The following is a 25,664-nucleotide window of genomic DNA, read 5'->3' as shown; positions in this document are numbered from 1 at the left end:
AGCGTCTTTCAATTTTATGACATTTTAAGGGCGGTCTAGTATGGACATTATTAATGGCTTTAATGACTAGAGTAGTTGTTTTTTGCTGTCCTTCATTTTGAAATTTCTTCTTTTGTATGTAGTAGTCTCTTCTGCTGCTGCTGCTGCTAAGTCACTTCTGTCATGTCCAACTCTGTGCGACCCCATAGACAGCAGCCCACCAGGCTCCCCTGTCCCTGAGATTCTCCAGGCAAGAACACTGGAGTGGGTTGCCATTTCCTTCTTCAATGCATGAAAGTGAAAAATGAAAGTGAAGTCTCTCAGTCCTGTCCAGCTCTTCGCAAACCTGTGGACTGCAGCCTACCAGGCTCCTCTGTCCATGGGATTTTCCAGGCAAGAGTACTGGAGTGGGGTGCCGTTGCCTTTTCCATGTGATCCTTATTAGAAGCCATTTTTCTCCTGGAGTGGTGGGCGAGAGGAATATATACCATTGGACTCCACGCTGCAGGAGTGTGCACAGCTTATTAACTTCTGTTCTGAGTGAGAAGTTGGGAGTCACTGTTTAGTTACAGACAGCAGTGTCAGCTGAGAGCTTCCTGGTCCATTCCTACCTCCTTAATTAGAAGGTCATCTCCCATCTTCCTGACTTTCGTATTCTTGAATTTCTAGTGCAATTCAGTGAAAGACTCATCAGCCGTCTTAGTGCAGAGCTTTTAGCTTGCCTTCCATGGCCCTCTGTAATTGAGCCTTCTTGCCCCTTCACCATTGCCACAATTATTTACATGTGGGTAGTGTCTTACAGTTTGTAAAGTGCATTCATATCTAATTGTTAGTTTTATGTAGCTTTGGGATAAAGACAGAACAAAGACTTTGTTGACCTAGGCTTTGAAAAAGTTATTTAAAAATATCCTGACATATAGGTTGCTGACTTAAATTATATATATTGGTCATTAATGTTTACAATGAAGGGTTTAGTTATGTGCTGAGTAGAACATTTTCTTAATGTAATACAGAATTTCCTTGCAGAAACTCTTTATTGTGTAGCCAGAGATGGTGCTTTTATCTGAAGGTTTTGAAGTCTGTCTGGAATTACAGTGAAAGTAAATTTTACTGTGATCATTTGCAGAGTGCTTGTAATGCAGAGGGGACTGCAGCTTATAGATTGTTGAATCTTAGCGTTATTTTAAAGCCCAGAAGTTAAACATAGAAAGGATTATATAAAGGGAAACAAAGCCTTTCCTCCAACTAAATTAGAAGCTATATCTGATCTGTAAAACGTCCTCATATGGGCATTTCAGGCTAATTTTATAAGCTTTTACTTTTTATATATATCATATGTTCTAGAAAACTATACTCTTATTTAAAAGTACTTTCTTTAAGTACTTTTAAGAAAATACTTTTTACTAACTTCCCAGTAATTTACTTTGATTTTCTCTCCCTGGTTATTGTGGAAATACTATATTAGGTGCTTTTCATGTAATCTTGTAAGAATATTCTTCATAAGTCATAATATTTTTATGGTTACTTTTTGCCACTATTAAATCACCTAGAAAATTGAGAATTTTATTAAAAGCTGGTCTTGTATGAAGAACCGATGGTGCAGGGGTAGAAGAGTAAACCTTTTCCAGGGCGTGTCTTCCAACAAAATAAAACCAGGATGAACCACTTGTGGCAGGGATGACAGTTGGTATTGGATCACTGAGCTCTGTTTTTTCTATGGAGTCTCTCTCCAACAGATTCAGCTTTTAAGGATAGAGGTCTTAAAAAGAAGTCTTAAAGAACCTTTTATCTGCCCAGATGGAAGAAAAACCAAAACAACTCACAATGTTAGGATTTGTAGACAGAAAGTAATTAGATGATATCTATATCTTAAATCTAAATGTATATTATTTACTTTTATTTATTGGGATTGAAACAGTCGAACCAGACTGTCTTTTTTGATCAGACCTCCTGTTCTGGGTAGGGCTTCCCTGGTAGCTCAGCTGGTAAAGAATCTGCCTGCAATGAGGAGACCCTGGATTGGGAAGACCCCCTGGAGGAGGGAATGGCTACCCACTCCAGTATTCTGGCCTGGAGAATTCCATGAACTGTATAGTCCATGGGGTTGCAAAGAGTCAGACACGATTTCCTGTCCTGGGTGGGTGAGACTTTGGAATCCTGTACTTGGAGTTCTGGAATGGCTTACCTGAAACAAGAACATCCTTTGTGATCTCAGAAGGAATTGAGTCAAGACTTAGTCTTCAGCCACATTCCCTTTTTGTTGAAGAAAGTTGATAAGGAACGGTGGTAAAGTAAAAGATGCAATGGTTGAAGCGTGGAAGATGAGCACTATTTCAGGGGGCTAAAGTATGCTCTCTAAAGTGGAAATTGCAGGCTACAGATTTGATTTCCTAAATAAAACCAAAGACTGAAATGAAAGTCAGTGTAGGAGAATTAATTAGCCGAGGGTGTGCATGTGTATTAATGAAAGACTCCGTCATTTGGAAGAATGTGGACAAACGTAATTGAGAAATCATTTTTATAATTGGGTCTTAAAGTGCTTCCATTTGGGAGGCCATTGATACATATAATTAATTGCCATATGTTATGCATCACTTTTTGGAAAACTATCAACTGTTGCCTATGTGAGCTCAGGGAGTAAGTAGACTTTATAGAAGTGTTATAACATTGTTAGGTTACCTGAAAATGGAGCTGAATATGTACATTTCATAAGTGTTGTAATAAAGATATTACATATCTTAATTGGCATATGGTGATGAATGGTTTTCCTGTAACTTTTTTTTTCTTTTCTTTTTTTACTTTAAAGCAACTTTATTGATGAATAATTTAGATTATATTTACCCTTAAAATTTACCTGTTTTCCCTTATAAGGTCTTGTAAGGAAGTTGTCTTTATTTTAAAATCAGCCTGAGATGACTGAGAAAATAGGAGAAAATTGCTTTACATAAGGAATTGTTACATAAGGAATAATAGTATACTTTATATTATAAAAAGTGAATAGCTTTCTCTATTCAAGTTCCTAAAATTTAAATTCTGTATACTAAAAATTTACTTAAATCCTGCAGTGCTTTAAGTGGAATGAAACATCTCAAAAAAGTGTGTTGGGACTCTGTTACTGTGATACAGATCAGGATACATACTGTTTTTTTTTTTTTTTTTTTTTTGATCTTTACATTCTAGTTTTTTCTTCTTTAAATAGAGCATGGGAATATTTAGTTTGTTATTTCTCCTCTTTTTGTCTCAACAGGAATGTCCTCTTATCATAATAAGAAGCACAAAGCTACATGTGTTTCAAACAACAGCCAACTAAGTGGGACTAGTTTTGATTGTACTGTTATCCATGCACATTAAGTAGTGTCAGCTTTGACATTGTTGTTTACATCCTGAGCAGTGTGTCTCTCTTGTATTTGAGAGTGAACCTACATGGTTGATTAGAATCTTCACCTTTTTCAGAGATACAGAGAAAATCTAGTTTACTCTTGTGAATTCTAAAATATTTTGGCTCCAGATTGTGAATGTCCAGTAGTAGTTAATGTGCATGGTAATCAAATTATTTGGATAAAAGTTCTATGTTCTTTTTCTTAATTTTCTCACTAATAGATGTGGGGAAGCTTCACCTTTTTTTTTTTTTAATCGTCTTTCTTTGAGAACGTGAAGATCATTTTTCATCCTGTTCCAGTTTTGGCCTGACCTTTTCAAGTCACTTAAACTTCTTGTTTGCATTTTTAAAAATTAATTAATTTTGATTGGAGGCTAATTACTCTACAATATTGTGGTGGGTTTTGCCATGCAGCATGTAAGTGGTAGTACTTCAACTCACACATAGTTGCATTAATTTTTGTGAATAAACTGCTGTGGAGTGCTGAGTTGTATTAAGATGACATCTTTTCAGAATTGCTGGCATTCTGGTACTGAACAACTTAAAATAGCTTCTAGGTTCAGTATTTTAGAATTTTTATGAGTGACAAATTGACAGACTGATAGATTTTCAGAAACTTTTGCTTAATTGCTTAATATTCATATTACCCTTTGAGATTTTATAAAACTTTTTTTTGATAATTTAGAAATAGCCTGTTTTAAAATTTTATTTATTTTTTAAGAAAATGGGCAGATGAATAATTATCACCAAGGCTTCGCTTGAAAATCTTTCTAGGCATTGTTTTCTCTGAATTGGGGGAAAAAACTCTTTTGAGATACTGACACCAGAACATGTAAAATAATGTTGGCTTTTTTTGGCTTTTAAATTTCAGTGGGTTTGGGTTAGAGAGACGTGTATTTTTAGCTCTTGGACAATAGATGGCAGTATTACATTATATGATCTCTGCAGCTGTGCCATTACTAGGAAAAGTGAATTTTGTGTTACAAATAGTCTTCTAATAAAATTATTAGAAGTCATTAAGTTTGTTAACTCTATTTTATTCTGACTTACTGCTTTTTAAACTTTTTAGTAGGACTTGTGTAAGAACTGGACAAATTGACCTTTCCAGAGGCAGCATGATTCAGCTTGGATACAGCTCACCATATGCTTGACACTGCATGTGAAATTGTTCATTCATTGCGTACTACTTGACATCCTTGTTGCTCTGTTGCCCTGACTGTGGTTCTTCTAGAATGTGGTTATTGTCCTTTGCCGTGCTAAAGTGGGAGATTTTGAATCTGAGGATAAACATTTGATTCCTTTTGGCATTATATTGCTTTCATGCTTAACTAAAAACTAACCTTTGTGTAAGGTACATCTTGAGTATCTCATTACTCCCCAAATCTGTTAACAAATATTGAGGTTAAAGATGTTCCATTTAAAGGAGAATAGAGTGAATTATAGCACTTTAAAATTTCCCCTGCTAACATGTGTTTGGTTAATTCAAGATGGTTTGAACATCCAGGCATTTTCAGAGACTTTTCGTTTGGTCCTTTCTTCATCGTAGCATGATGATTCTCAAATTGAAAAGTGTCTACAAATTTTTGTGTCGTGTTGTATACACATATTCATGTATATGGGTGATTTAAGGGCTGAAGGCAATGGCACCCCACTCTAGTACTCTTGCCTGGAAAATCCCATGGATGGAGGAGCCTGGTGGGCTGCAGTCCATGGGGTCGCTAAGAGTCAGACACGACTGAGCGACTTCACTTTCACTTTTCACTTTCATGCATTGGAGAAGGAAATGGCAACCGACTCCAGTATTTTTGCCTGGAGAATCCCAGGGATAGGGGAGCCTGGTGGGCTGCTGTCTATGGGGTCACACAGAGTTGGACACGACTGAAGTGACATAGCCGTAGCTGTAAGGGCTGTGTGTGTGTGGTGTGGTTATTCTTTTGGTCACCTGATCTGATCATTTTAGACCCGTTTTAACTCCTTTTACAGCTGTGTCTCCACTTGCTCTGCTGCCGTTCAGCTTACTTCCTTTGACTTGGAGTGGTAACTCAGCTACTTCCCGTCTTACGATGATTTACCGTGTTTTTTTTTTTAACCCTTTCTCTCCCATGGTGTGTGAGTTCCTTCTGTCTTAATCATCTTTGCCTTTGTTTGGCATCTCAGAGACACTGTAGCTTAATGATTAAGAGCAGACTGTAGCCATTAATATTGAGCCAGACGGTGAAACCAGCTACCGCAGTGTGTTAGCTTTATGGCTCTGGGCAAAGGACAGGACCTCTATGCTTCAGTATCCTTAGTTATCTAATGAAGATGACAATAGCAATCCTTTCTAAACATTAAATATTAGTATATACATAAGTATTCAGTGTGTGGTTTCATCATTATCAAATTCAGTACCTGGCACACGATAGGAATTCAGGTGTTTTTTTGTGTGTGTGTTAGTGAACAAATGAAAACTATTTTTTTGACTATAATGAGGTTAACTTTGTTCTTTATGCTCTAAAGAATATTTGTAAAAAATACAAATTAAAGTATATTCTAAAGGTTCAATAAATGTGTGCGGTGTGTGTGCGTGAGTCCCTTGAGTTTTTTCACTAAACTCCTTTTTAGTGGCTGTCAAGTCCAGATTGCATGGTCCTGACATGTCTTGGTAAGACCCTCATATTATCACTTTGCCTGACATGGACACTGCAAATTATATTGAATCAGCGATCTAATTTAATCCATTCTTATAAATTGGAAGTAATTGCTTTCAATTTAGTAGGATTGAATTTAGTATTAGAAATTTTGATGTTCCTTCAAATGCAGTAAAATTTAGTTCTATATGTTTTCATGTACCTATGTGTATGCCTGTGCATTTGCAGACAGAAGTGATCTTGGAGCATCGCTTGTAGTCAAGTGAGTTATTTGCAGGAATTGGTAAGGGGGCATATAGTACAGGGTGTCAACGAAAGTGACATTTTCTCCTTTTTTCCCCTTCTACCTAGGGTGAAAGCAAAAGAAATAAAACTAAGGGCCTTCAAAATCGGATTTTCATTCATTCAGAAATAGTGGAGGGAAATTAAGAGTATCTAGAGAAGATTTCTATGTTATTTACTCTTGCGGTGGGGGCGGTGCATTCAGTCCTCCCAGTGATGAAGAAAGAACTGAGGGTGAAATGGAATACAAAATGTATTATGTTTATATTCAATCTTTCCCACTAAGTTATTTTTAGAAATGGCTAGCTTTACCAGCTTTTATGTCTCACACTGTGCTTATTCTTCTTGAATATATTAGGAACAAGAGGTGAGGCTACTTAACGAACATTTCTAGTTAATGTCTGGTAATTGTATTTGATTCTGGAGTTCAGTTTCTCAGAATGTGTAGTACTTCTGACTCTTCCCTCTGGCTTGCTCTTTGCTTTTACTCTTTCAGTATTTTCAGGAACCATTTTAGTTACCATCTTACCAGCTCTTCTTTCTTTTGAATTGAGTGGGGGTATACAGTAATTTAAGGGCTCATTACATATATTAACTGTTTCTGAAATTTCCATAAATTACTATCAATGACTGCACTTTGAGTAAAATTCATAATAACAAATGAATCAAAGATAAGACTGTTGAATATTTTCTTTTTTCCATGTGAGAGCTGAATTCTTAGTGAGCTTACAAAAATCAGGAAGTTGTGAGGGTGTTTTAGAATAAATATATTACAGTCTCATAAAAATTATTCAGGAAATCAATGGAAGAGATTAAAAATAGAAGATGTTGAAAATGCTCTATGCTATGCTATGCTAAGTCACTTCAGTCATGTCCGACTCTGTGCGACCCCATAGACGGCAGCCCACCAGGCTCCCCCGTCCCTGGGATTCTCCAGGCAAGAACACTGGAGTGGGTTGCCATTTCCTTCTCCAATGCATGAAAGTGAAAAGTGAAAGTGAAGTCACTCAGTCGTGTCTGACTCTAGCGACCCCATGGACTACAGCCCACCAGGCTCCTCCGTCCAAGGGATTTTCCAGGCAAAAGTACTGGAGTGGGGTGCCATTGCCTTCTCCGCTAAAATGCTCTACAGACATCTAAATACAAGAGATCAAATTAAGACAGAGAAGCTTTAGGGAGAATATTTGAAGCTTATCATTTCCATCTCATCTGTAAGCAGCTTTTTATCTTGTGTCTTAGGTAAGTTGCAAATCACGTGCAAGCTATAAACAAGGGTTTTTTTACCCTGAGAGAAAAAAAATGAGAGAAGGTTTTTTAGTTTTCAGTGAAGGTTTTCTCTGTTAGCATAGAGGCAGGAAGAATACTGTGTTAGATGAAGAGTTTTTGTGTTTGTAAAATGTAAACAGCTGTGTGAATGTAGTCAGTGGGTGTTCTTCATGTAATAATTTAAGCATAAATATCTTTTCTTTGCAAGTGTATACAAAAAAACTGTACAAATAATAGTTATTTTGCAAAATCTTATGTAGCGTGGAAATGTGTGCATTATTGTTCAGTTCAGTTGTTGTTCAGTACAGTGCATTATTGTACCTTACAGGATTTGACTGAGGAATTAATGTTGAAATTTAAAAACTAGCAGTTTCAAGATATTGAGGACTCAGCCATTCTTAACTGAGGGATTATTTGGGTCAGGCATTAACATTTTCTGAACCTCAGTTTTCTTTGAAATGACATGGTGGTCTGCCAACCTCATGAAAATGAAATGGAAGCATATACACGAGATAATACTTCAGTTTTTGAAAATGTAAGTTTTAAAACAAACAGCTAATTTATTATACTTTAATGTTATTATATTGTAAACTGGTGTTTTTAAAATTTCTCTTTCATCTGTTACATTTAAAGGTATTTTTGTACAATTTAGAAGCTCAGTTCTGAAATATACCAGAAGGTGGCACTGTTTACATATGTATACTCTGCTTTTTGATGAAAAAAATGTTGCTTGTTTTATCTGCAAATGTATTAAATTGAGGTTATATTTTTTAGGTTTAATTTTCTGTTTTGTAAATGGATTTTTAATTCATGTAAAGTTTGCTAGGACCAGGTTTCATTTTTATTTGGAAATGGTTTGGAAATTCAGATATTTAGCAATCATCTTGTAGACATAAACTCTAGTATAATCCAGTATAATTAATGATAAAACCTTGTATTAATGTGACAGCCTAATGTTTCATGGAAAACATAGTTGCTTTTGTATAGCAAAAACCATTAATTTTTTTTAAGCCTCTAAAAACTATCCAGTGATTAAAACATAACAGCTATAAATAAATGATTTGTGTGGCTTTTAGGTCATACCACATAGGTTATCCATTCTGCAGTGTTATTTTATGGTAAAAATACCTTTGAAAATTTACCAAGATCTTCCATTGCTTGAATTTCCTACTGGGAGTAGTGTGATGAAAGGAGACTCTAGATTCTATGAATAGCTTCTCTAGGTGAAGAATGCAAAAATTAAATAAAATGAATTTGACTCGGAGTGAGGATTATTTATATAATAGGATGTGGTGAATACATTTCCCATGCTATTAGGTGAAAACCTCCTGATTTTTTTTTTTAAATTCATGGAGCATATTATATCCAATGTAGTTTATGACCCAAGAAGATAATACAACTATTAATATTATATTTTTAATATCCAATCAGAGCTATCTTTTTTTTTTTTTTTAATATAAATAGAATTTGCCAGTGATTTTTGCTGGATGTAGACTAGCACGGGATGCTTCTGTGACTAGTAGTATGAAATGCTTGACTTTTGTTTGGGGGTAAGATCAATAAATCTAAGACGACTTCAGGTGTGGTTCTACTGTTTCCTTTACTTAAAAGTGGAAAATGTTTTCAGCCAACATAGATTGTACATTTTGGTTTTTGTTATTTTCTTAAATATCTCTTTTTAAGGTACTAATCCTTAGAAATAGTTAACATCTTGCTCCATTAAAAAGTCGTCTTTATAGCTCTGACGTGATTGTCTCAGTTACTAAATGTATGTAGCTTGGGGGAAGTGAAGACATACTTGGCAGTTAGAGGGGTTCATTATGTTTATGAGAGTGTATGTGCTTATATCTAAATGTTCACTCTTATTGCTGCTTTTGCCAGTGTTACTAATATACATGTGTGATTTGTCTGAATTATTTAAAAAATGGATAATTAAAGGAGGATTTGACTATTCAGCAACTGTTTCAGTAGCTAAAAACTATCATTTAGACATTTTCTTCCAGTGGTTGACAATTTTTTTTGTGAGCTATGGAATAGTATGAAAAATTGAAGGAAAGTATTGTGACACTTTAATACTTCAGAGCCCATACTCTTAGGAAATTCTTATTGTAGAGATTAATAGTGTCTTAATTATTCAGCAAGAGACAGATCTGTTTTTTAACCTAGTCTTTTAATATATGTAAAACTTGTGGGATTGGTAAATAACAGATTATTTTCATAAATGACTTTGGGTTTACAGATTTGTTGTAAGTTAGAGCAAAAATGCACTCATAATAACTTAAAAAAATTGTTTCTGTACATGAAACTGAGAGACAGCTAAGTGTCCCCAAAATGCTTTCAATAGGTTCCCATCTACAGCCCTTCCCCAAGTTCCCCATAGCTTCAGATGTGCTTCTCAGGATAAGAGCTGAAGTAATAAAATGTCATATTATACAAGCAGTTTTTTTCCCCCTAAATAATGCTTGTGATTAAAAGAAATCCAGTCAATCAGCATTGTATATTTGTATGAAAAAAAAGATCCATCATACAAATTTTGTTTGGCTCCTTTAGATGCCTTCATAATGTGCTAATTTATGCTGCTGGTCTAACGGTATGACCCTTTCCTGTGGCCTAGATATGTAAATCTGTTATAGCTTTTTAATTTCAGTCATCTGTGTTGGTTGAATATGCTTGTTAGTCCACCGTACCACTCACCAGTCTATGTCAGAGACTGGAAAAGAACAAGAAAAATGAATCTCAGAATCGGTTTCTTTAAGCATGCATTAGTAATGAAGGAAATTACAAAATAGACATAATTTTAATAAGACTGTTACATCTGAACATTCATTGAAAATAGTAAGTACTCCAAGTACTGTCAGCTTTTAATTAGGAAAGGGAATTGGATCATTGGTTTTATTAAGCAGAGGCTTATCAACATCTTTTTATTTTTTAATTTTTAAAAATGTCAATGAGAAAATATCTCAAGAGTGAAAAAACAGACATCATAGACAGTTTCTAAGAAGTCAACCATTTTATTATGCTTCTTTCCTATTCTGTGAACTTTGAGGGTCATGTATCCTCAAACACCAATAGTAGAAAAATACTACCTGTGGTTGAAAATTGCAAGACCTTATGATGAATATGCAGTGAGGATGACCAAGGCTTAAAATATGGGTGAACTAAAATATTTAAAAAGTGTTAAAAATTTCATAGTAAACAATGTATATGACTTAAACATAAGTAATTCAACTTACCTATTCTTCTTCATCCAATGAGAATTACAAAGTATTTTTATTCTTTCTATTCTTTCTGTGAAAAGTATTCTAGGGGGGATTACTTTTCCTTCTATTATTTAGCCCTTTATCTGAAAGTGTAATGCCCCTGTAGCTTTGCCTTGGAATTTTTGTCCCCCAGTTTTGGTTCTTGTCATAATCTGAAAGACACTGATCAACTCAGATGCTTGAACAACGTGGGGTGATTTTTAAATATGCATACTCAGCATCACTGAGTAAGTATTTTTCATACCTCTCTGAGCCTGTGACTCCTTGTCTCTAAAATGGGTTATGGGTTGTTGTGAAAATTAATAAATGGTTGATAAAATGTTAGCTTTTATTATATTAAGTATTTAATAAAGAAAATTCACCATTATGTTTTAAATTCGAGTCTCTGCAATGAACTGGTAACTTAATGAAATTTAATTTAAACGTGTTTAATTTACTGTAATCTATTTAAATATCTTTTAAAGTATTTCTCTTGCAGATCTTTTTCTTATGGTGAGTGTTAATTAGGACATGAGGCTAGTATATTGAAGTAATGTATAATAAATGTCTTCTTTGGGGAACCAGCGAGGCAGAATGGGGTGATTTCATGGAAGGAATTAAGAGATTAGAAGTTGGGAGATTGGAGGTCTTGCTTCTGAGATGACATGGATTATCAGGGAACTTATTTATCTTTTCTTTGGCTTTCCCCCTTGTTTTTTTTTAAAAGTTTTTTACTTTGGGCTGTGTTTTTGTTGTTCAGTCGCTCAGTAGTGTCTGACTCTGCAACCCCATGGACTGTAGCTTGCCGGGCTTCCCTGTCCTTTACTAGCTCCTGGAGTTTGTTCAAACTCATGTCCATTGAATTTTGATGCCATCCAACCATCTCATCCTCTGACATCCCCTTCTCCTTCTGCCTTCAGTCTTTCCCAGCATCAGGGTGTTTTCCAGTGAATCTGCTCATCACATCAGGTGGCCAAAGAATTTCAGCTTCAGCTTCAGCGTCAGTCCTTCCAATGAATATTCGGGGTTGGTTTCCTTTAGGATTGACTGGTTTGATTTCCTTGCTGTCTTTGGACTGTAGTTGATAGTGTATACATACATAGGCTTCCCAGATGGTGCTGCTGCTGCTGCTAAGTTGCGTCAGTCATGTCTGACTCTGTGTGACCCCATAGACGGCAGCCCACCAGGCTCCCCCGTCCCTGGGATTCTCCAGGCAAGAACACTGAGTGGGTTGCCATCGCCTTCTAGTGGTGAAGAACTCTCTTGCCAGTGCAGGAGAGGTAAGAGATGCGTCTTCGATCGCTGGGTTCGATCCGTGGGTCAGGAAGAGCCCCTGGAGGAGGGCATGGCAACCCACTCCAGTATTCTTGCCTGGAGAATTCTACGGATAGAGGAGCCTGGTGGGCTACAGTCCACAGGCTCGCAAAGAGTTGGACACGACTGAAGCCACTGAACACAGGCACTTAGTGTTAGTTTCATTACACATATGCACATATCTTTTTTTTACTTTTTAATTCTCATTTGTGAAATAACACATTTTGATGCAGAAATATGAGGGGCGAGTGGACAGATCATGTTTTTTCACTTTCTTTGTCTCACTTTGAAAGAGGTAAAGCTTCAGGTTAAGTACCAGGTGTGAAATCCTTCTAATTCCATTCCTCCTCATCCCGTCTCCCTCACCACACCTCCAAATCAGGCTTTTTCCTTAACACACTATTACCACCAAGATCATCTTTATCTCTGCTTATAGCACTCATTAGCTTCTAGAGTTATTTGTTTACATGTCTTTCTCTTATAAAACTGAACTTGAGTACAGAGATAGCCCTTGTTTCTTGTATTCTTGGTACCAGTTACCATATTTGGCCTATAATAAACACTCAGTTCATGTTTGTTGAATGAATTTATATCAATATTCATGTCATTCATGAGAAATGGGTCAAATTTACCTAGTGATACCATGAAGTACAGAGGTGGTTTCTCATTTTCGTTGCCCTTTCTTTTACTATTAGGTGTAAACCACCGATAGTTTCTTAACCACCTGAAAGAATTTAAATTTAGCATTTTTTTTAGGTCAAGTAGTCTTAACTTTTTGAGACCATTTAATGAGCCTGACCATAGTAAGGGGCCTTCTTGGTGCATTACAAATGCTGTGATTCATGGGGACCTTAAGCATAGATTTCCTGCCTGAAATGACTGAACAGAATAGACACATTGTTCTTTGTTAGTTTCCTCAATTGGTTCTTTTAATTTTCCTGTTCCTACTGGTGATACCTTAAGGCATCTGGCCAGTGCTGAGTATTTGTTCCTGACTCATCATTTCTTCTGCCACCTGCCAAAGACATGCTTTTACTTTGGTCAAGAACATCTGGGGCGAGTTAGATTTCATCATGGTGTAGGTTATGGAGCACCTGAGAAATCTAAGCATGTTGTGCTAATTAGCATTGACTGGCAGCCACTAGAATGCTTAATTCTGGTGGTTTGCTTTGTAAACCTAAAGGTGTTATAGAGGATGGAAAAATCCTTTATCGGAGTATGAAACTAGCTGCTAAGTTTGAATGCTTGCCCCCACTCCCAGTATGGTTTTTACATTGTGTGACGTTCCTGTAGATTATACTTACTTTTTTATAATCCTTCAGGATCGTTAGAATTTGTTTCCTCAGGTATATTTAAATCACCCCTTTTAAAGATAATTTAGAAAAGAGGACACTGAGGGTTAGTGATTAAAAAGGAAGAAAAATGGCTCCTAGATCGTTTGTAGAGACTTAACCTTTCACCCTGGAAGAGAGAGATAGTTTGGGGCCCTAGTGCTTATCATCTTTTATCTGAGAGATGGGACGAAGCTGAGGGATGTGCTGGAGGGTCCCTGGGACCTCTTGGGACCCCTCCCTGCAAACGGGAATCTGTTGGAATTCCCAGAAAGAATCTATTGGACTTGTAAATGTTTGGATACATCTTGAGTATGCATTTTATCTGCTGCAAGTCAAAAGAAGTTTACTCATATTTGAATTAAACTATAGAAAGGAAATCCTGAATTTTCTCGGAAGCAGGGGAGGTTCAGTTCAGTTCAGTTGCTCAGTCGTGTCCAACTCTGCGACCCCATGAATCACAGCACACCAGGCCTCCCTGTCCATCACCAACTCCTGGAGTTCACCCAGACTCACGTCCATCGAGTCAGTGATGCCATCCAGCCATCTTATCCTCTGTCGTCCCCTTCTCCTCCAGCCCCCAATCCCTCCCAGCATCAGAGTCTTTTCCAATGAGTCAACTCTTCGCATGAGGTGGCCAAAGTACTGGAGTTTCAGCTTTAGCATCATTCCTTCCAAAGAAATCCCAGGGCTGATCTCTTTCAGAATGAACTGGTTGGATCTCCTTGCAGTCCAAGGGACTCTCAAGAGTCTTCTCCAACACCACAGTTCAAAAGCATCAGTTCTTCGGCGCTCAGCCTTCTTCACAGTCCAACTCTCACATCCATACGTGACCACAGGAAAAACCATAGCCTTGACTAGATGAGCCTTTGTTGGCAAAGTAATGTCTCTGCTTTTGAATATGCTATCTAGGTTGGTCATAACTTTCCTTCCAAGGAGTAAGAGTCTTTTAATTTCATGGCTGCAGTCACCATCTGCAGTGATTTTGGAGCCCCCCAAAAATAAAGTCTGACACTGTTTCCACTGTTTCCCCATCTATTTCCCATGAAGTGATGGGACCAGATGCCATGGTCTTAGTTTTCTGAATGTTGAGCTTTAAGCCAATTTTTTCACTCTCCTCTTTCACTTTCATCAAGAGGCTCTTTAGTTCCTTTTTACTTTCTGTCACAAGGGTGGTGTCATCTGCATATCTGAGGTTCTTGGTATTTCTCTCGGCAATCTTGATTCCAGCTTGTGCTTCCTCCAGTCCAGCGTTTCTCATGATGTACTCTGCATAGAAGTTAAATAAGCAGGGTGACAATATACAGCCTTGACGTACTCCTTTTCCTGTTTGGAACCAGTCTGTTGTTCCATGTCCAGTTCTAACTGTTGCTTCCTGACCTGCATACAAATTTCTCAAGAGGCAGATCAGGTGGTCTGGTAGAGAACCTGAAAAGTACAGTCTTTGTCATTTCGAACTAAAAGTTAAATGTCACTATTCTTTTCTTTTAGTGTGATATCTTCATTAGATTGTAGTAAATTTTACAGATATTGATAGGGGCTTCTGTGGGTTCTTTTTCTACCTTTGGTCTCCCTGTCCTGTCTTCCAGTTAGATCTTAAATTTCTTCCAAATTTATTATTCTCCTGCTATGGGAATCTTTAGAAACATTAGCCCCCTGATTGGGGAGGGTCTACATTGCATCTGTATTTCTTAATCTCTAGAAAGATTTATATTGAGTAAAGAATAAGTATTAAAGGTGGTAGAATAAGAAAAAACTCGATGTTAAAGCAGCATCTAGTGTGTTAAACTCTGCAAGGCTGACCAACTTGCCATGTCATCTTAGCCAAGCCATTTAATCTTTTTGGGTTTCAGTATACTTATATCTAAAATGAGTGAGTTGAACTCCAGTGTTCTCTGGTTCTTTATAAATTCATTTATTCATTAGATATTCATCATGTGCCTATGGTGCTGTGTATTCATCAGTGAACAAGACTGATACAGTCTCTTCCTTGTAAGAAGGCTTCTATTTCTCCTGTCTCTGCTGACCTGTCTTTCTCCCCGTTCTTCGCTTATCTCGTACTTGGGTGGATAATGAAGAAATGAAGCAATGTGAGGTGATGAGTTACAAATTTGGAGACCCTGCTTATTTATGTACAGAATGGATCAGTGTTTTTTTTGGTGGGGGGACAACTTGTAAAGAACATAGTTTGTATATATTTAAAAGGTTATTAAAATGAAGTGAGTTATCTGCTAGTGGAAATGATGGGGTGACTTAGGAGTGAGAGAACTGAAAGATTGCTAGAGAATGATCTTGTTTGAGTTTTGGTGTGCCAGTTATAAATGGGATAGATTTATCCCTGGTGTTGAAAAGTAGTTTAAGAAGTGAGTTTTTGGTATATTTACTCATGCCTAAGGTCGGATGTAATTTTTTGGGGTGGCAGAGGAGTGAGCGGATCTCCTTGGTTTGAATCAGCTCTAATATCTTGAGGTTTATGCCTTTAGTTGGAGAACTGAATTTGTCTCAGAAAAGGGGGAAACAATTTGAATAGAGTTAATTGAAATGAATGGAGTAAATTTTTACTTTATTAAGAAATACACTGAGGCATCCAAAATGAAGGAAACTCCTATATTTGGCTTCTGCATCTGAAGTGATCCTCTAGTCTGTGTAGATTGGTTCAAGAGCATTTTACTCTCTTGAAGGCAACCAAGTTAGCTTCACAGAATTTAAAACTCTGGCTTTTCCTGAGATACTGACGAAGGCTGCTAAATTTATTGGTTATTAGGGAACGAGAGTAAGTTCAATTTTCTCCAGACTTGTGACAATTAGAGGTTGGTTCTAGCATATCTAATGCTTCAGTTTCAAGGCTCCCTATATTTGAGAGCTGTTTTGGGGAGATAACCCTGTAACACATACATTTTAATGAGTACATTACTTTTACCACCTGCTGAAGTCGACTTGGAGTGACTACTGACCTGAAGTGAATGCCTGTGTTCAATATTAATATGGCATGTCTGGATCCAGACAGCAATCTTTCATTTTGACATGCACATAGTCAAAGTAAATTAATGTTTAAAATGTGAACACTTTAAGTTCAGCCAGTGTGTGCATTCCATAATAATCCTTCAGAAGCAGTTTACATAGAAATGCTGAGTGCTTTCTTATACTTTATTTATCATATGTATGGGTCCACATTGCAGTATTTGTAACAAGATTTATCCACTGCTATTTTTTGTGACTCGTCTTGAGGTGGCTAAAGAAATTAATTATTTTAGGATTTAGTCTTTGCATGTTTTAAATAAAATTACACTATTTTTAAAAGATATTTCTGGCAAGACAAGTAGTCTAATTTCAGTTATTTTCAGTTTTTTTTTTTTTTAAACTAAGCTAGTTCCTTCCTTTATTTCTGCTCAAATCACACATTTTTGAAAGTATAGTAATATCTAGCAAACGTTTATGTAATAAGGATATTGCTGGAGGATTTTTCTCTTCTTCCTTACGTACCATTTTCTAACCTTGCTTATATTGGTTAAAAAAACATTCATGGCAGATGTAGTAATGGGAAAATTATATTAACATTTAAGTATTAAATTAGCCTGTAGCCAGTCTCCTACTAATATGATGACATTTAGTGAGTTCAGGATTTTAAGGACCACGTTGTGCAACTCATTATTACACATTTCCTGTTTGCCTTTTTAAAAAAGTATGTTCGATCTGCCTTTTCAGATGGAAACTTTCCATTGTGGAATACAATATTCTTATTTTACCTTGCTTGTCACTGTTTGCTGCTTATGTATTAAGAATATGTGTATACATATTTACACACAAGTAACAAAACGTGTGTGTATATACATATGTGACCATATATACACATTTACTATACACACATTCTTAATACATAAGTAACACACACTGACAAGCAAGGTAAAATAAGACACACATAAGCACACGTAGTGACCATAATGGAAATAGTATGTGACTGGCGCCGTCTGCAAACAAGACAGTTTTCATAACACTTTTACAGTTTAATTTCAAAGAAGAATCTCAAGTTATATTTATTAGCAAACATATTTCAGTTAGCGAGCTTTTCATCCTTTAGAAAGATGGCAGATGGAAGTGAACCTAATATGTGTTTAAAGAAAATACACTGCATTTGTTTTAAATTCTATTTCTTAGAATCAGCCTCATGCTTTTTATTTTGTCTTAGAGTTGTAATAAATGGCATACTTTTGCTGCAAATATCAAAATTAGGTTTCTGCTCTGTCTTACAGAATTTTCTGTTCAGAAATAAATCATTTAGTTTAGGGTATAGATCATCAAATAACAGCTGTTAGACTACGCTTTTTTAGTACAGTTTTAGTGTCCTGGATCTTGGATATTCCTCCATCAGAAAATTATGTACATTTACCCATGATCCAGTGGGTTTAGTTCAGACTTGGAATCACTGTACAGAGAACACCTATTGTTTCCTGTGAGTGATGTGTGCCCTACAGACCTGACCTTTGACCTTTGTGACCCACTGCTCTTCCAGTGATCATGGATCTGCCCTGATTCAAGCACAGTCTTTCACTGGGGCCTGTTTTCAGTTCTCGTGTGTGACGGCTGGCTGGCAGAATTAAACATCTGCTTTGTGGCTGTGGAAGGCAATGTGACTAGCTGGCTTATACTGGGTTCAGATTTATAGCACTGGCTTGATGAGTATTAGGCTGTCACTACCTGAGTTAAAACTAGCTGTGGATAAATTGTCTTATACCATATGAACATGCTCATATCTTTTTGTTCTGCTGCATGAGGAATTTTTGTCCCTCTGTAAGGTTTTGTAAGAGGTTTTGTATCTGAGTTTGGATTCATTGAGAAGTCAGTATTTTAGCACCGCCTCTTTCCCAGTCAGAGACTTTGTGAGTGACTTCTACAAAAAAGAGACTGTATAAGATTATATGATCAGGCCTGTTAGTCCTGATCTGACTTTTTATTTGCTTATTTTATAATTTTCTACCAAAAAAAAAAAAAAACTCAGCCATATTCTACCTCTAGAAAGGATGAGTATAGTTGGAATATATGTACATGTAGGTTTTTATGGAGGGTTAGACATCTGTACAAACACATTATAGAGGAAGTGCATTTTGTTGAAGTAGTAAGATCTCTCAGAAGTAAGAGGTATGAAGGCCACGGAAGTCTTGGACTATTTTGTTGGAAGCTACCTTATACCTCCATCGACAGATGATGAGGCAGATATTTTCTTTGGTGAAAAGTAGTTCACAACAAACTCCGATATCCACCTCTTGCAGCTTTATGGACTTAATTCAGAGGGCTGGTTACTGAGAGCAAAATATGTGCATGATTACATATAATCAAGGTTAATTTTTATCAAGGGTCACCATGTTTTTGCCATGGTCTGACAGTCATGACCTACATTACAAGAGCCCTGTGGGTCTGTCTGGTGTATTTTTGCTTGATGTCTGGGTAGTTTATTTCAGATGCTTGTCAGTTTCATTATATATTATTGTTTGTGGCTCTTGCTAGATTTTCAGGTATACCATAAAAACAGTGCTCTTTGCAATTAGATTGTCATGAGGGAGCTTCTGTTTATGGTATGTAAACACTCTTTAATCTTGAAGGATGAGTAATTTGGAGGACGTTTTTCATTTGGTTTTGTGTTATATTCACTAGGTAGATTATTTTGAAATAGAACAGACTTTAGTTCTACAACCAAGATTCCAGAATTGATTCAGTTAATTCATTCTTAACTCTACTTGGGGAAAACATTTTGGAGTTTTCAATTCAAATGCATTTTCCTTGCTTAAGAAAAATCCAGATGAGTAGTTTATTTCACAGCTAGCAACTAAGTTGAATTTATAAGTCAGAAACTTACAAATATTTTCCCCTTTTGCCAGTACAAAAGGAATGGTAAATAGTGTTTTTAAAAAATGTGATTTAGGACATTTTGGTGATTCAAAAGACAAGCCTTAATGGCTGTTAAAACTGGGTATTTGGTTTTGTAGCTTGAAATCATATTTAATTTTGGCCGTATCTATCTTAGAAGTTTAAAGGATAAACAGTTCAAACAGTAAGAAAAAAGCAGTTTGTGTTTTGTCAGTTTTCAACTTTAGATATCAGTAAATCATTGCTGTAGCCTTCTTTATCTTTTGTTTGCACAAAAAACCTGTTAGAATTATGTCTGAGGGGACCATCTGCTGTGGTTCCCAGTCTTGTCAGTGTGATAAGGGATAAGCTGTATAAACAGGGGCAGCAAAAAAAAAAAAAAAGAAAAAAAAAAAAGCAGACCGCTTTTAGGAAGGGAAAAGTATGGTGTGGGTTTAATTTTATAATGTATCCATAGAAAGTCATAGGATTTTGCTCATAGTCTATCGGGATTGAGGGTGTAATGTATTTATTTAGAAACCACAGGTCCATGTTATTTGAATGGCTTATCTTCACGTTAATATTATATCTTCCTTTTTGATTACAGAGTTCCTGTTTTGGAGGTCAGGCTTGTATAAGTTCTTTGGAAATATTTCACTATAACTCTTGACATTGCAGTGTTTTCCAGGTTGTCTGTTCAGTTTTTTTTTTTTTTTTTTTTTCCCCCTAGCTGTTAATTTTTCTCTGAGTTGAATCATCAGAAATCATCCTATTCCTTTCTCATTTGCCATGAAGTCATGGTGCTTCATAAGGAATAAGCCAGTCATTTCCATGGCAACACACTATCAAAACATCGCAAATCTGTCTTGTCCCTTACCTTTAAACTCTCAAGTGCAGGAAGAAGGAGGTGTGTAAGCAGTGGCATTATTCTTAGAGCATATTGGATTACAGATGGGTTGGAGGAAGGAGAGGAAAGTCATTTTAAAAAATTAATCTCAAAAGTACTTTAAATTTACTTTGTTATACATACGTGGTGTGTGTGTGTGTATGGTTGACTTTATTTTGAATCAAACATTTTTTTTTTAGAATGGAAAAATGAAGTTTCTAAAAAACTAACTTGAGACTGGTCATTTAGTGTCTATGAGAACAGCAGAAGAAGAAAAAGTAACTGAGTTGTATTATCCATGTAAACATATTAGTCACTCCAGTCAAGAAAAGTCTACCTTTGCTTAAAGGCTCAATCTAGCACGTTCTCATCTGTCATTTCGGCTTAAGGCAGTATTGTTTCAGAAGAGAGTAGCACCTTGAACTTCACAGTGAGTTCCAGAATTTTGTCAGTTTTTTTTTTTCCCCCTGATGGGAGGAGCTAGTGAGATGATGTGATTACCACTTGTTTATGGAATAGGAGGGTAATGAGTGTTGAATCATTCCTGAATCCTTACGAACCCCCTGTTGCAGCCTTGTGCTGTGTCTTCTCCAGTCCTTACTGTAGAGTCTGTCTGCTGTATTCCTGCAGTTGGCACCCCTGACTATCCCTCCTATTGGATGGCAGGCACTTAGGAGGCAGGAGCTTGTTTTTCTCTGGGTGAATGTTAGCAAGTGTTCAGTAAACATTTGCTTACAGAATAGAGATCACAATGAATGGAGTTAGTTGTTTATGATAAACTATTTTTTTTCCTATGGCAGGTATATATACTCCCATTTTTTTTTTTTCTGTGGATATATAAAATGAAGTTGGAATATGTTCTACACCCCAGGCCTAACACACAGCCGTCACTAGAGAAATCTTAGCCTGTCTCCTCTCCCATTCACTTCCACATCTGACTAGCTAACCCTGGCATCTCTAAGTTGTCTGTCGTGGGATAAGGAGCTGCTGGTGGGGAACGTTTTCAAAGTCTACAGGCACTACTTGGCAGATTGCATTAAATTTTTTTCATTACAAAATACTCGACAGAGAAAAAGAGTTAAAAGAATAAGGCACAGAACAGCCATGTACTCCCAACCCAGATTTAGAAACAAATGCTGTCTATACAGTTGCAGCTCCCTTACGTATAGGGTAGAGATTAGGTGGGAGTCTATTTTTCATTCTCTTTCTGCGTATTTTCTCCAGAAAAGCTCCAGCCTTCAAAGGAAATCTTCCCCCTCCTCTGTGCTTTCAGAGTACTATACTCCAGGCCTCTGAACCCAATATATTATGACCATCTGTTCAGATGTCTGTCAGCTCTGCCCGACTGGGGCTCACCTTTGTATTCCCAGCAAGCACACAATGACCGGGATGGAATAGGTGCTCAGTAAGTGCTTGTTGAGTGAACGAATGAATGAATAGGTGCAATTCTTTCCTCACAAACACCATTTTAATGTAGGATTCTGTTCTGTTCTGCAAATTATTTCCTTGTCTAGGCCATAGTTATAGGGCTTTGCTGCTCTGATTTGAACAAATTGAATTAAACATAAAATCCTGTGGAACAGATGCATTTACAAGTCTCTGCTCACACAGCTGCTTGCCTATTTAATAAAAACGTTGCTGTTTTGATTGAGTATTCATAGTCTTTCTTTCTGTTAACTCTGTTAGCATCGTGGTGTAAGCAGAGACAGCAAACTCTGCGTTGAGTGGAAGAATGAGCCAGTGATCAGAACTGAGAGAGACAATAGGAGATGGATGAGGTAGATATAAATAGGAGGTGTGCTGTTACTAGAAAGCACAGATGCATATATTTGTTCTTCGTGGACCATAACTCATTAAGTTTTGACCCTAAATTTCACAATTCTTTTAGTTTTCCTTCTCCTAAATCACCTATATAACTTCCCTAACTCTCAATTACAAAGAGGTATTTGCTTTTTAGTAAAAAATTCAGGTATAATTTATGTCCAATAAAATATACAGGTCTTAAGTGTTCAGTTCGATGAATAATTCCCATTTTGTGTATCCATGGTCCAACCACCCAAAGAAGATGGAGACCATTTCCATCATCCCAGAAAATTTTGTTGTGCTTCTTTCCCATCCATCCTCCCTTTTCCTTCCCATCTGTAGCAGCCAGTTTCTGATACTATCTCTGCTTGTTTTTGGGAGACATATAAACAAAATCATATGATATGTACCCTTTTGTGTGTGGCTTCTTTTACTCAATGTTTCTGAAATTCATATTTTTGCATATACAAATTGTATTTGCTTCTGATAACAAAATGTGTACACTCACAACCAGATAGAATTTTATTTTTACCTGAAGCCGAGAGATTGAGCAATGCTTTTTCAGGAGCATTGTTAATAGAATTAATGACTACAACTCACATTGATGGAGTGCCAGCCCTTATGCTAAGTTCTTTGCACACATTATCTTATTTAGTTGAGTTCTGTGGTTGTGTGTTTATTTAGTCCTCTGTGGCAGACCTATTTGATGGAAGTCTTGACATCTGATGAAGGACTGTCTTGTGTTGTAAAATTCTAATTGTTTTCCTCAGGACCAAGCAATGTTTATGGCAGGTGTTGATGACCTAAAAGATGAACCAAGAGCAGGAGCATAAAAGGGCAATGGAAGAGTGGCACTGGGTAGGAAAGAAAGCCGTGCGGTAGCTCGGTTTAGATTCCCCTAACATGGCTGCAAGGAGATAGCCTTTGTATCTGTGAAAAGTTGTTGTGTTAAGACTTTTTAAAGGTGCTTGTAATAACACAGTGCCCTTCTTTTTGTTGAGGATTTTCAGTCCAGCTTTGAGTTTTCATGTCGGTTTTGTTTTGCTTGCACTTACGTAATGCCTGCCGTGTGCCAGACGCTGACCTAACTGCTTTACATGTATTCTCACAAGTGTGCGAAGTGGGAACTTTTTCTTCTTCATTCCTGTTTTGCATGTGAGGCTGCTGAAACACTGAGAGGCTAAAAGCCTGGACCAAAGTCACGTGAGTCATAACGGTGAGCTGGGATTCCTACCCTGGCCGGCTGGTTTCAGAACCCACACTGCTTTTAGTCACTAAAGTATAAGCCACAGTCCCCCAACCAGCTTCTTCCTTTTGCTTGACCTTGGTGGTGATACTGGCTGAGTCTTGGGTTAGGGAGGATTGATAATATTTATACAGAGGTAGTGATTGGAACTTAAATTAAGACTTGTGTAGTCCATGAAATAGTGCCTCTTTAAGCCTTTATGCACAGAGGATTGATACTTCTCAGCTAGTCGTCTGTACACCCTGTGGGTGAGAGACTCAGAAGATTCGTTGTAGGGAAGGTCTCTGAATAAATGTATGTGTGTGTTTTCTCAGTCATTGGCAGTTGAAAGTAGTATACCACCACATGGGGTCTTGTGCTCTGAAGGATTGGACACATCTGCACTAGGTCCTTGACATTTGTGAACTTAGCCTTCAGGGTGTCAATTATTTTCAAGCACCCACAAAGTCTATGACATTTGGTAGGTCTTGAGAATACTACCAGTTTTGTCGTTGTAGGAATTAGCTGTCAGGAGGCGGGATTATAATATCTAGTCCTTCGGTTAGTGAGCCCAGCAGAGGTTCCCACCTGTCTTGTGATGATCGTGAATGTGGGAGGACCTCAGCATTCATCCATTTGCCATGTCAAGGGGGCGCTGTTGTCACTCGGGTCCAGCCCGGCGCAGATTTCTTCCCTGGACTCAGGCCCTCAGTGTTACTTTCGCCCCCTTGTCACTTATGGAGCAGTTACTTTTTACTCCTGTTTGGTCTTTAAAGATGAAATCCCTTAATTATTTATTGTCTGTCTCCCCTCTCCAGGTTGTAACAGAGACTGTTCATGGCTGTCACCTTTCTTAGCTGTGGGTTCAAGCATTCAGGATAGTACTTTCCCTTTTTCACTGTGCTGTAACTCTTGTATCTCTTCTTCAACTCATGGTTAGGTTGGCTTCACTGACATTTTTTTCTCTCTCTAATTTTTTTCATCTTAAAATACATTATTAATTTTTGCAAGAGAAGCCCAGGTGTTTTTGCAGCACAGCCTTCAGAACCTTAGTAGCACCTTAATGCCGTAGATCATTTCTTCGCTTCCTACTAACTTGGATCTTCGGACTTTGTGGAAACCTGGAATGGGGTTATTATAATACACATTTTTCATTTTTCAAAGTCATACTTACATTTCACTGTACTGTTATTTGGGGATAAAAGGTTATCTCACATTTGTATCTTAACAAATATACCATATATCCTTTCTGGTAGAGATTATTTCAAATTCACAATTCTTTTGTAAAAGAATATTTTATCCATATACTGACTCATGAGATATACTGCCTGTGTTTGGTTTGGTAAACAGGCCAACTTACAATTCTTGAAATTCTTAGGAGTTGTTTTCATTGCAGCTGTGCAGTGTGTACTTAACTGTGTAAAAGATACTGAGGTTTGTGTTGTGGGGGGTTCAGAGATGAAACCTTATCTTCCATTCTTACAAAACATTCATCCTTTTTTAAAAGTTGAAAGGTGTTAATGTTTTGGGCAAACCAAACATAAATTCCTTTTGTTAGAGTATGGGTAAAATTTTGAAGAACAATTCTATACATAATAAATTATTAATTTATCACAAATTTCATTAACCCTCATTTTTAATGCTCTTCCTTATTCCTTTAATGCTGTTCCTACATTAATGAAATGTAGGTATTAAAGTGACCCATGTAGTGTAACAGTTAGTAATGGTGGCTGCTGTAGCTCCTTCAGAACTGAGCAGATTACAGCCAGTGCGAAGTGCCTGCGGTGGTCTTGAAGTACAGTCTCCAGTTTGGGTATTATTTTACTTATGATTTATACTAAATATCATGAAAAAGGCAGGTTTTGCCTTTTTCAGTAAAGTACAAGTCAGTAAACAACCTTTAGCACCCTAGTTTTGGTTTAGCTATTCATGGTAATATCGAAAACGTACTTAGCTTTTACTGTATGCTAGGCATTACTCTGCGGAGAAGGCAATGGCACCCCACTCCAGTACTCTTGCCTGGAAAATCCTGTGGACAGAGGGGCCTGGTGGGCTGCAGTCCATGGGGTTGATAGGAGTCGAACACGACTGAGCGACTTCACTTTCACTCATTGGAGAAGGAAATGGCAACCCACTCTAGTGTTCTTGCCTGGAGAATCCCAGGGACAGGGGAGCCTGGTGGGCTGCTGTCTGTGGGGCTGCACAGAGTCGGACACGACTGAAGCAACTTAGCAGGAGGCATTACTCTGCGGAGAAGGCAATGGCACCCACTCCAGTACTCTTGCCTGGAAAATCCCATGGACGGAGGAGCCTGGTGGGCTGCAGTCCATGGGGTCGCTGAGGGTCAGACACGACTGAGCGACTTCACTTTCACTTTTCACTTTCATGCATTGGAGAAGGAAATGGCAACCCACTCCAGTGTTCTTGCCTGGAGAATCCCAGGGATAGGGGAGCCTGGTGGGCTGCCACCTATGGGGTCGCACAGAGTC

The 25,664-nt window shown here is 37.4% G+C and overlaps 1 protein-coding gene across 8 annotated transcripts in view; it reads left to right on the top strand.

Moving 5' to 3' along the window:
• The window catches only part of CDKAL1 (CDK5 regulatory subunit associated protein 1 like 1), a 787,726-nt gene that overhangs the window by 41,974 nt on the left and 720,088 nt on the right, over positions 1-25,664 (top strand). The gene's annotated exons all lie outside the window — the stretch shown is intronic.

The sequence above is a fragment of the Bos indicus genome, chromosome 23, assembly GCF_029378745.1.
Source record: "Bos indicus isolate NIAB-ARS_2022 breed Sahiwal x Tharparkar chromosome 23, NIAB-ARS_B.indTharparkar_mat_pri_1.0, whole genome shotgun sequence".
In the NCBI taxonomy this organism is placed as follows: domain Eukaryota; kingdom Metazoa; phylum Chordata; class Mammalia; order Artiodactyla; family Bovidae; genus Bos; species Bos indicus.
Note: the sequence above shows the minus strand (reverse complement) of the source record. Positions and strands in the feature narration are given on the sequence as shown.